Source organism: Dendrobates tinctorius, unplaced genomic scaffold, assembly GCF_039654945.1.
Source record: "Dendrobates tinctorius isolate UK_male_01 unplaced genomic scaffold, ASM3965494v1 ptg000113l, whole genome shotgun sequence".
NCBI classification, from domain to species: Eukaryota; Metazoa; Chordata; class Amphibia; order Anura; family Dendrobatidae; genus Dendrobates; species Dendrobates tinctorius.
Genome location: NW_027361781.1, coordinates 4,059,334 through 4,071,993, shown reverse-complemented (window position 1 = coordinate 4,071,993; position 12,660 = coordinate 4,059,334).

The window sequence follows — 12,660 nt, the reverse complement described above, 5'->3', positions numbered from 1 at the left end:
GCCCAAGTCCACAACCTGTCCCTATCTCCTGTTTAGCCCTGAGCTAAACCACCAACCCCCTCGTCAGGAGGTGAGACAGGGAATAAAGTGAACTGCACCCGATAACTCACAAAGGAAAATAAAACACACCACGGGGTTAAAGCAACTAAAACCCCAAACTTAGCTTTGCTCTGCTGCAAATGCTCCAAGCAACAGAGTAAGGATCCGATCAGCATCCAGCAGCAACTCCACTGCTCCAGATAAGCTGAACCCCCTCTCCACCAGGTAGATCCAGTCTTCCCCATGGTTGTATAACAAATGAACAATATTACCAACAGTGATTTACTGCACATGACGACCTTTTATAGGAAGGAGGGGGGAGTAGTATCACCTGTTGGTTAATTCAAATGTGTAGTAAACCCCAGCGGCCACCGGGGGCAAAACCAGCACCAAAGCAACTACAGTTGTAGTAAACCCCAGCGGCCACCGGGGGAAAAAGGTTTCTATAAGAATCCACATTCTGCCACAGCTCCAAAAATGGACCGTCCGTGACATTTATGTGGTCTCCCTGCTAACACCCTCGCACCTCTCCAGTCCATCCTTAACTCTGCTGCCCGACTAATTCATCTTTCTCCTCGCTACTCCTCCGCTTCTCCCCTCTGCAAATCTCTTCAATGGCTCCCATTCCCTCAGCGTATCCAGTTCAAATTACTAATACTGACCTACAAGGCCATCTATAACCTGTCTCCCCCATATGTCTCTGAACTAATCTCCCAATACCTTCCCTCACGTAATCTACGGTCCTCCCAAGACCGCCTTCTCTCCTCGACACTTATTCGATCCTCACCCAACCGCCTCCAAGACTTCTCCCGAATAGCCCCTATCCTCTGAAATTCTTTGCCCCAACATGTCCAACTATCAACCACATTTGGATCCTTCAGACGGAACCTGAAAACCCATCTCTTCAAGAAAGCCTACAGCCTGCCATGACCCCGATACTTCCTCACCACTACCAGAGATATCACCTCAACCAACACCGGAACTGCTGCAACCCACCAACCTACTGTCTCCTTCCCCACCATACTGTAGCATGTAAGCCAGAAAGGGCAGGGTCCTCTCTCCTCTCTGTATCAGTCTGTCATTGTTAGTTTGTTTACTGTAAGTGATATCTGTAATTTGTATGTATATGTAACCCCTTCTCATGTACAGCACCATGGAATCAATGGTGCTATATAAATAAATAATAGTAATAATAATTATGTAAAATAATATATATATATATATATATATATAGTAGGGGTTCACTCTCTCATGTAGCCACTTGAAACATGAAGCCATAGGGTAATTTATATTACACACGGAATAGTGTTCATTTCCATTGGTTGTACAGTTCCAAAACAAATCCATAAACATAAAATCCTTAGCCTTATCCAGGCACCAACTAAACAATTCAGACTCTGGCTACTCATACATTCAGTTTGGTCACACATCATCCATAGCAACTAGTGATGAGCGAACGTGCTCGTTACTCGAGATTTCCGAGCATGCTCGGGTGTTCTCCGAGTATTTTGGGCATGCTCGGAAATTATGTCTGAGTCCCCGTAGCTGCGTGATTTGCGGCTGCTGGGCAATCTGAATACATGCAGGGATTGCTTGTTTGTTATGGAATCCCCACATGTATTCAGGCTGTCTAGCAGCCACAAATCATGCAGCTGCTGAGACACTAACTAAATCTCCGAGCACGCCCAAAATACTTGACGAACACCCGAGCATGCTCGGAAATCTCGTGTAATGAACATACTAGCTCATCTCAGAGAGATTCTGTTTTGAATCTCTCCAGCTCCAACACAACCCACTCTGCTTAGCTCCCGCAGCTGACTGACTAGTGAACACATGGCCTGGTTCTAGTCCTAGCTATCTAGGAGCACCTAATCAAGACCTATAGTGCTAGGATTTAACCCTAGTCTACCTGGATTTCCTACATACCCCCTGTTAAGTGGCTACCAGACACATAGTTGATGGGAGGTATGTATCTCAGAGGAGGTTGTCCTCCTGTGTGAAGTCTCCAGACTGAACTGGTATACTAGATGCTATCCAGTCTGTGTGTCCTGAACTGTCACTAAAGTATCTTTGTTAAGAACTGTTTACTTTTTTGCCTGCACTGAAAGACTATCTATTTTTCTTTGCTTCTGGTACAGTTTATGAAGCACCAATAAACCAGCATGGACATTTAAATGAAAATGGTTTCTGTATTACCTCATCATACACCGACGTAAATAGCATTCCTACACCCCCATCTACTCAAAGCCACGGGCTGGACACTATGTCAACCCACAGTGCCTACAGTGGACCTGTTCTGTATTGACTCTTTTGGGACTATCTCCCATTAGGTCTCAGGAATCCTACAGGGCTGTAAATTGACACAAAATTAAAGCTCATGCTTAAAGACACGAGGGTAACCTAGTCATTCCGAAAACCTGCCCCTATTTTTGGGGACCATTTTATGGTCATGCTCTTTTTGGAAAGGTGAGTTTGGAAATTTAGCATATAGATAAATTAGGAACATTGAAAGGTTTCAGCTCTTTAGGACCTATTGTCCTCAACATATTTGCAAAAGAAGGAAACACAAAGCCAAATTTTATTTACATCTGTTTAGTAGAGTTGAGCGACTTTTGGTTTTTTAGGATCGAGTTCGTTTCGTGAAACCCTACTTTTCCAAAAGTCGGGTCGAGCAAGATCGGCCGATTACAGGGAAAAGTCGGGGTCGTCCCGAAACACGAAACCAAATGTAAGTCAATGGGGAATAAAAGTCGGCAGTGAGAGGAGGACAGGAAACACACCTACAGTGCTCATTTGAAAGTCAAAAGCATCAATTCTTCTTACTTAAGCTGGTCAACCTTAATTAACTTCATAATACAAGTTACGCACTGAAAAATGGGGGTTATTTGGCTAAAGTTGTGGGGGGGTAGGGCTGGCTCCAGGTTTTCATGTGCCCTGGGCGAAAGAGCGCCCCTTTAACACATAATACCACAACTCATCATGCTCCGATACGGCAGAGAAATAGCGGTATAGTACAATGAAAAATACTTCACTTTTTACATCTCATGACGAGGCCCATCTATTTCTCCATACAGAATCATTGGTCCCATATAATGTTTGAAACAGTATATGATGAGCTCCACATAATGCTACAGTATATGTTGGTCCCCATGGATGAAGCTCCACTGTCTTATGGGCCCAAATAATGCTCCAAACATAATGGACCCCATTTCTAATGCTCTAGTGTATAATGGGCCCTGTAAATGCTGCTCCAGTGTCTGATGTCCACCTTTGGAATGTTCCAGTGTATGGTGGGCCCCATCTATCATTCTCCAGAGTATAGTGCTCCCCAAAAATTGCTGTCCCAACATTGAAAACAATCAAATAAGTCTCCTAGCTAGGGAATCCCTGTACTTGTCTGGACTCCTCGTCGTCCCCATCTTCCATCTCACTGCACAGTATTTCAACCTTGCAAGTGCTGTGATCCTGAGCAAGCAGGGGGGGCCCACTCGTTGGTGACGGCACTGGCACAGGGCCCCTGATAGTACGGTGGTGTGTCTGATGGCGGGTGGGCTGAACCTGCACTTTCATCTGCAGCTTCCTCTTTGTCACCATGTAAGATGGAACTGTATATGGGAAGGGTAACCTAAGTTCCATCATGGTCAGATTCAGGCCATGTAGCGTACGAGGGGAATGTAGTGGTCTGGGTCAATGTACCAGCAGATTCATCGAGCAGTGGCTGGGCATCAGTGCACTTGTGTCGCCCCCAGGAGTACGGTCGCCACAGTGGCATTACCTTCCTCCTAGGGAGTGTGATGTCATGCTTGGGAGCAACGAAGGATCTCTCTAGCAGGTTAACTGATTGGGCGGCGTTATTCCCACGAGTCATGACCCTCCAAACAGCGTTCATGAAGGCAAAGTGTTTGTTTTACGTGGGCAGTATGGTTGCAAAGCTGAACCTTAAAGGAATGTCCAGAAGGGCACCACCAGGAGTGGAGCCTACGGTTAAATTCGACTCCACCTGGGAAACCTCAACCATGCCAGCTACAGAAAAGATGCACACATTGCAAGCTTAATTCCGTTAACGAATGAGACTCCGTCATTCCCCGCGGTCCGAGTCCGGCTTACTAGAGGGACACGTGAGGCTCTGGCACATGAGATTGGCCAATAACTGGTGTGTCATGCCCTTACATGTCCGTGGCTGCATATGCGCTACACTGAAAAGGCCAGCGTTTGTCGCTTACAGGTGCAGATAACCCACTGAACAACGTTAGTGATGGGGATCACTGATTACAATTATTACCCGCGAACGATGATTTCCCAGTAAGTGCAGGTCAACTGCAGTTCCGGAATTAGGCCTAACCGTCATTCCTGAAAAAATGAAAAACTTACGTGTGCAAACCACAGGTGCTGTAGCTTGCTTAACAGCTCGCCAGCCGTTCTCACGCCCAGTATGGATTACACGTGATTGCACAAAGGTGAGAAAGGGTACCGTATCCCCAGATAACATGTATGGATAGCATAGTGTACACATTCAAAATATATGTCTATACATCAGGAGGCAGGCTCAGAAGGTGTTAGGCCCAGTATGGCTTGCACGTGATTGCACAAAGGTGAGAAAGGGTACCGTATCCCCGGACAACATGTATGGATAGCGTACACATTCAAAATATATGTCTATACATCAGGAGGCAGGCTCAGACGGTGTTAGGCCCAGTATGGCTTGCAAGTGATTGCACAAAGGTGAGAAAGGGTACCGTATCCCCGGATAACATGTATGGATAGCGTACACATTCAAAATATATGTCTATACATCAGGAGGCAGGCTCAGACGGTGTCAGGCACAGTATGGATTTGACGGCCCAGACTATACAGCGGAGGAGCAGGGAGAGGTAAAGATTGCAAATGCTGGGGCCCTGCCCAAGCAAGGGGGGCCCACTCGTGGGCCTCGGTACTGGCACTGGGGCCCTCATAGTACGGCGGTGTGTCTGACGGCGGGTGTGCACCACCACCGTCAGAGACACTTGATTGCACTATGAGGGACCCTGTGCCAGTGCCCGCGCCCAAGAGTCGGCCTACCCACCTGTCCAGGGCAACGGCACTCGCACGGTGTCGTGCGCTAGGTGGTGACCCCGGCCAAGGGGGGGGGAGGCAGCACAGTTAGGGAGTTTTAGAAAGTGGCATATGTTGATGTTGGACATTCAGCTGATGCAAAAGGTGAAATAGGTCAAGTTCCAGGAAGAGGTGGACCAAAGCAAGCCATTTTTCTGTCACCCTATGTGTCATCAGGGGAGGGTGGGACAAAATCCTTGGAAACCCATGCATGGTTCATTTTAATGAAGGTTAGATCATCCACATTTTGGGTTGACAGACGGGTCCTTTTTTCTGTCAGGATTGATCCAGCTGCACTGAAGACTCTTTCCGATAGCACACTTGCAGCTGGGCAAGCGAGCTCCTGTAAGGCATATTGTGCCAATTCAGGCCAGGTGTCCAGTTTAGCAGCCCAATAGTCAAAGGAGAATGACCTGTGTGGGAGAACATCGATATGGGAGGAAAAGTAGTTTGTAACCATAGTTGACAACTGCCGTCTCCTGTCAATTTCCATCGATGCAGTATTACCAGTTGTGTGAGCGGTACTTGAAAAATCAGTCCACAACATTGTCATGAAACCCCTGTCTCCAACGCCACTTCTGCTGTGTGCACCACGAACACCTCTGCCAAGCTGACCCCGGCCCGTACGGCTCGTGTGAGAACCATCACCACTGCTGTGTGCTGGGAATGCCTCAAGCAACCGATTTACCAGAGTTGCTTGTTTATTAGCCAATATTAGGTCAAGGTTCTCCTGTGGCATGATGTTTTGTAATTTGCCTTTATAGCGTGGATCCAGTATGCTGGCCAACCAGTATTCGTCATCGTTCATCATTTTGGCAATGCGGGGTCCCTTTTTAGGATCTGCAAGGCATAATCTGACATGTGGGCCAATGTTCCCGGTGTCAATGATGCACTGCGAGTGCTGGTTGGAGGAGCACTTTCTGGCAAATCCACATCCCTCCAGTCACCCACAAACCCTGTACCAGACCTTGCCACGCCAACATTTTCACTTGCCCCACGAGATGCATCCTCCTCCCCTACGTAATCATCCCCATCATCATCCTCCTCCTCCTCTTCTTCCTCCACCTCGTCCAGGAGAGGTCCCTGAGCAGACAATGGCGGAATGTCATCAAGGATTCCCTCCTCGTCAACATTGGCTGCAGACGCCTGCTCCTTAAGGTGCGTCAAAGTTTGCATGAGCAGACGCATAAGTGGGATGCTCATGCTTAGGATGGCGTCGTCTGCACTTACCAGCCGTGTGCATTCCTCAAAACACTGAAGGACTTTACAGAGGTCTTTCAGCTTCGACCACTGCACACCTGTCAACTCCATGTCTGCTCTCAAAGTGCCTGGCCATGTATCCTCCCACAAATGCATTATGGCCTGCCTCTGCTCACACAGCCGCTCCACCATGTGCAGGGTGGAGTTCCACCTTGTTGCAATGTCAATAATGAGGCGGTGGTTGGGAAGGTGGAGCAATCGCTGCAGCTTCTGCATACGAACGGAGTGTAAAGGCGACCGGCGGATGTGCGCGCACAGTCTTCGCACCTTCTGGAGCAGGGCTGTTAACTCCGGATAATTTTTGAGGAAGCACTGCACCACCAGGTTCAAGGTGTGAGCCAAGCAAGGTATGTGGCTGAGTTTTGAAAGGGCTATGGCTGCCACAAAATTACGGCCGTTATCACTAACTACCTTGCCTGCCTCAAGATGTACACTGCCCAGCCATGACTCAGTTTGTCGCTTCAAGTACTCGGCCAGCACCTCGGCGGTGTGTCTGTCACCCAAACACATCATCTGCAACACAGCCTGCTGACGCTTTCCACTAGCTGCTCGATAGGGGGACACCTCGTGTGCAACAGTGGCAGCTGCAGATGGAGTGCTCGTACGACTGCGCTCTGTGGACGAGCTTTCGCTTCTGGAGGAGGAGGGGGAGGAGGAGGGTCAAACGCCTACAGCCAACTGTTTCCTATACCGTGGGCTAGGCAGCACTGTCCCACCACCGCTGTCCCCTGTGGACCCTGCATCCACCACATTAACCCAGTGCGCAGTGATGGACACGTAACGGCCCTGGCCATGCCGACTGGACCATGCATCAGTTGTGAGGTGCACCTTTCCACTCACTGACTGCTTGAGTGCATGGCAATGCGGTCTTTAACATGATGGTGGAGGGCTGGGATGGCTTTGCGAGAGAAGAAGTTGCGACTGGGTAGGTCATAGGGTGGTACTGCATAGGCCATGAGTTCGCGGAAAGCTGCGCTTTCCACCAACCGATAGGGCATCATCTCAAACGAGATTAGTTTGGCAATGTGGGCGTTCAAACCCAGCGTACGCGGGTGAGAGACTGAATACTTTCTTGACCTACTCATAGTGTCTGGGAGGGTGAGCTGGACTTGAGAGCTGCATATGGTGGAAGTAGCGGTGGACAGGGCGGACTGAGAGAGGGTTGATGATGGTGATGGAGTTGGTGTTCTTTCTGATGGCCTAGATTCAGTATTTTGTTGATATAACAGTGGGATTCCCTGACTGCTGTGGCCTTGCAACGACACCTCAACATTTGCTGCTGTGCTAACCGGTGGGCTTACAGTGCGGGAAACAATGTAGCGTTGATGACTACCTTCTTTGTGATCAGTTGCACATGTGGCACTTGAGGTTTGGTGTTGTGTCCACGCTTGCAAGTGCATGGTGGTTAAATGTCTAAGCATGCAACTGGTATTCAAATTTTTCAGATTTTTCCCTCGGCTAAAGGTCTTTGCGATCATGAGGATTTTGTTCAAAAAAGTGCCACACTGTACTCTTCCTACTTTGGCAGACATTTTGCGGCCTAGCACGCTGTGATGTTTTGACCCTCTGGACAAGCTGTCCAGCAACTCTTTTGATTTTTGGAACCTGTCTTTGGAGTGCTCCGGGCCTGCCAGATAACAGCTGTTGCGATGTCGATGTCTGCTGTGGATGCTCCTCATCTGATCTATTGGAAACAGCACCCTCTTCCCCCAATGGATGCCAATCTGGGTCAACAACTGGGTCATCCATCACCTCCTCTTCAATGTCATGTGCACCTTCCTCTTTGTCACCGTGTATGGTGGTATAGTGTGCGGGAAGGGGCACCTGAGTCTCATCAGGGTCAGAATCTGGCTCTGTACACTGCGAGGACAATGTAGTGCTCTGAGTGAATGTACCAGCAGAATCATCTATCAGCGGCTGTACATCAGTGCACTCCATGTCAGATTCATCTTGGCCTGGGTAATTCACCATTTCACTTGATAATCCAGGCATGGTATGTGAAAACAGCTCCATGGAGTAATCAGTAGTATGGCCTGCGTCATCCTTCAATCTTGGTTGGGGTGAAGGACACAAGGAAAGGTGTGGTTCATGAACATGAGCCTCCAATGACGACTCAGTGCTTTTACTTTTTACAACTTCAGAAGAGGAGGCGATAGAGCTGGAGGCTGAGTCAGCAATGTAAGACAAAACTTTTTCCTGATGCTCTGGCTTTAAAAGCGGTTTGCCAACTCCTAGAAAACTAAGCCTTCGAAGCCTTATTGTCACGTCTCTGGCAGATTTGGGGCCTGCTGTTCCGGTCGCAGCCACTAGGAGGCGCCGGGCCGCCACTTCGCCGTCAGACTCGGGGACGGCTGTTCCTGCCTTGGCCACTGGGAGGCGCCGTGGTTCTATTACGTCGCCGTCAGACTCAGGGCCTATGGTCCCAGCTTTAGCCACTAGGAGGCGCCGGTCTGTCACGTCACCGTTGGATTCGAGGCCTGCTGTTCCGGTCACGGCCACTAGGAGGCGCCAGACCGCCACTTCACTGTCAGACTCGGGGACGGCTGTTCCTGCCTCGGCCACTGGGAGGCGCCGTGGTCCGCCCGTGAGTTATGGTGGTGACAGAGAAGTGGCTCCTGCGCAGGCATCTGGTGGGCGCAGGCTCCGCCCCTCTGTCAGTCATCAGGGGGTTACTGCAACTCCATCTGGCCTGGTCCTGGGGCGGCCCTAATGACATCACCAGTCCAGGAACCTGTGAGGGATGACCTGATCCCTCAAATACCTTGGGACTGGTCTTGCAAGCCGCCGGATATATTCTTGGTTCCCCTGTGTGTTACTTAGTGATTGATTTCTGTTTGACTCTGACCTCAGCCTGGATTTCTGACCCCTCTATTGCCTGACGATTCTGTACTTCTGCTACTCTCCTGGTTTGTGACCTTGGCCTGGATATTCTGACTCTGCTACTTCCTAACGATTCTGGACCTCTGCCGCCCTCCTGGTTTTTGACTCTGACCTTGGCCTGAAATTGACTCTGCTTTTGCCTGCCATTTTTGTACTTCACTCTGACGACCATCCTGCTCTGGCCGCTGCTCCTATTCAGACAGTACCTCCTGGGCTCTGTTGTAAATACAGATCCCTGTATAGGGGTAAAGGGTATCAGTGTTTCTCGGGGTGTTGCCTGGCTGCAGCCCAGAACCGCAGACGGACGTTACATTATATCCGGCCGTAAAATTAACTGCAGTCTCCCTGAACTTTTTTTTTTTTTCTTCTTCTGACTGAGCTGATTTTTGGCCTGAACACCTGGTGCACTGCACAGCCTGGAAGATCTCTCTCATTTTCCTGGACAACTATGCGGCAGTCTTCAGGGAGAGAGCTGCACCTCAGAGATCCATGCTCCTGGCACGTCGACCTCTGGGCAACTACTCTGGCTATGGTTGCCCAGAGGTTCAGGTACTGCCCGCAGATGCGGCTAAAGTTTTATTACCCATTTCAGTTTCATGTGGTCAGAAATCGCTGTGTTTAAATGCGTATGTGGATAGTGGCTCTGAAGGAAATTTTATGGATTCCTTGACTGCTAGGAATCTGGGTGTAACACTACTAACACTTAATGCCCCTATTAAAACCACGGCTATTAATGGCACGTCCATTATTCAGGAGGGTGTTAAGTTTGTTACTGCCAAGGTTGCCATGTCTGTGGGAGCCTTACACACTGAGCTGGTGTCATTTTTTGTGATGGACAATTTAACCTCTGCAGTTATTCTGGGTATGCCATGGCTACGCCAGCACAATCCTGTCATCGACTGGCACTTGGGTGACGTTGTACGCTGGAGCCCACAGTGTCAGAAAAATTGCATATCCTTGGCAGTAAACCAAGTTAAGGTCAAAACCCCCCACATACCGTTTGCTTTCAGAGATTTTGAGGATGTCTTTTCTATTGTAGAATCTGAAAAGCTACCCCCTCACAGAGAGTATGATTGCCCTATTGATCTGATTCCGGATGCCCTTCTCCCTAAGGGAAGAATATTTAATCTCTCTGGCCCAGAGCGTCAGGCCATGAATGACTATATTGCAGATAGCCTAAGAAAAGGGTTTATCAGACCGTCCATTTCTCCAGTTGGGGCCGGGTTCTTCTTTGTGGAGAAGAAAGATGGTGGTCTCAGACCCTGCATTGATTATCGGGAGTTGAATGCAATCACTATAAAAAAACAGTATCCGCTTCCACTCATCCCTGATCTTTTAATCAGCTAACAGGAGCCCATTGGTTTACTAAACTTGACCTCCGGGGGGCATACAATCTAGTCTGCATAAGAGACGGGGATGAGTGGAAAAAGGCCTTCAATACACCCCTTGGCCATTTTGAGTACCTGGTTATGCCGTTCGGACTCAGCAACGCACCTGCCGTATTTCAGCACTTTGTTAATGATATTTTTAGAGACATTTGTGGGGTGTATGTCGTGGTGTATTTGGATGACATTCTGATTTACTCTGCTGACCCTGTGACACACTCTCAACACGTCTGTTCTGTGCTACAAAGACTACGTGAACACTCCTTGTTTGCTAAACTGGAAAAATGTGTCTTTTTTGCTGAGGAGGTACAGTTTTTAGGATACATGGTTTCAGGTAAAGGCTTCCGCATGGATCCTGCCAAGGTCCAGCCTATTAAGGCTTGGGTGCAACCAAAATCGCTGAAAGCGCTGCAGCGATTTTTGGGGTTCGCTAATTATTACCGCAAGTTTATTAGAGGTTTCTCAGAGATTGCCAAGCCACTCACGGATCTGACCCGGAAAGGGGCGGACGTGGCCAACTGGAATCCTGAGGCAATTCAGGCGTTTTCTACGTTAAAAGAGAGTTTTGTGGCCAACCCAGTTTTGGTTCAGCCGGATCTGGACCGTCCATTTATTGTGGAGGTGGATGCCTCTGAAGTCGGAGTGGGAGCAGTGCTATCACAAGGCGCTACATCCCTCACTCAGCTTCGTCCATGTGCGTTTTTTTCCCGCAAATTCTCTCCCACGGAGAAAAACTATGATATTGGGAATCGGGAACTATTGGCAATTAAATGGGCCTTCAAGGAATGGCGTCACTTCCTCGAGGGCGCCAAACACAAGATCACGGTAATTACCGATCATAAGAATCTGACATACCTAGAATCAGCAAAAAGGTTAAATCCTAGACAAGCAAGGTGGGCAATGTTTTTCTCTAGGTTTAATTTTATAATCAACTTCCACCCTGGTACAAAAAATGTGAGAGCCGATGCCCTCTCTCGCAGTTTCTGCCCCTCACAAGCCGAGGACTGTGAACCAGTTCCGATATTGGCCACTGGGATCATTGTGTCCGCAGTGTCATTGGACCTTCTGGAGGAGATCCGTAAATCCCCAGAACAAGCCCCTGACACTACGCCACCCAACAAATTGTTTGTTCCGCCTGCGTTTCGCCTACAAGTGCTTAGAGAATCACATGACTCTGTCTTGCCAGGCCATCCTGGTCTCAATAATACCGCCAGATTGATAACTAGGAATTTTTGGTGGCCGACGGTGGTTAAGGACTGCAAAGAATATGTCTTAGCATGTGAGGTCTGTGCCCGCGCCAAGTCCTCCCATACTCGCCCTGCCGGCTGGCTCCAGTCCTTGCCCACCCCCGAGAGTCCATGGACCCACATCTCCATGGACTTCATTACGGACCTACCGTCCTCAGATGGAAAGACGTGTATCTGGGTGGTGGTGGACAGGTTCAGTAAACAATGTCATTTTGTCCCCCTGTCGGGGTTACCTAACTCGGAAACGTTGAGTAAACTGTTTATTGTACATGTGGTACGTTTACATGGTGCCCGGTCAATATTGTGTCTGACAGGGGTACCCAATTCGTGTCAAAGTTCTGGAGGGCATTCTGTAAACGCATTGGTATTGAGCTATCTTTTTCCTCGGCTTATCACCCTGAAACCAATGGGCAAACCGAACGTGTTAACCAGGCTCTGGAACAATACCTTCGTTGCTACGTCTCAGAACACCAGTCCGATTGGGCGGAACATCTGCCACTAGCCGAGTTTGCCCTAAACAATCAGTATCAGGACTCCATTAAGTCTACCCCCTTTTTCTGCAACCACGGGCTGCATCCGCACTTTGGCTCATTCTCGGCCAGAATGTCAGAGCTTCCTGGGGTAGAGAAAAATATACATCGTTTAAAAACCATTTGGTCTGAGGTAAACTCTAACTTGAAAGGGGCCCGGGTTAGACAGACCTCGGCAGCGAACAAACGGCGATCCAAAGGACCGCACCTGGGAGTTGGAGACAAGGT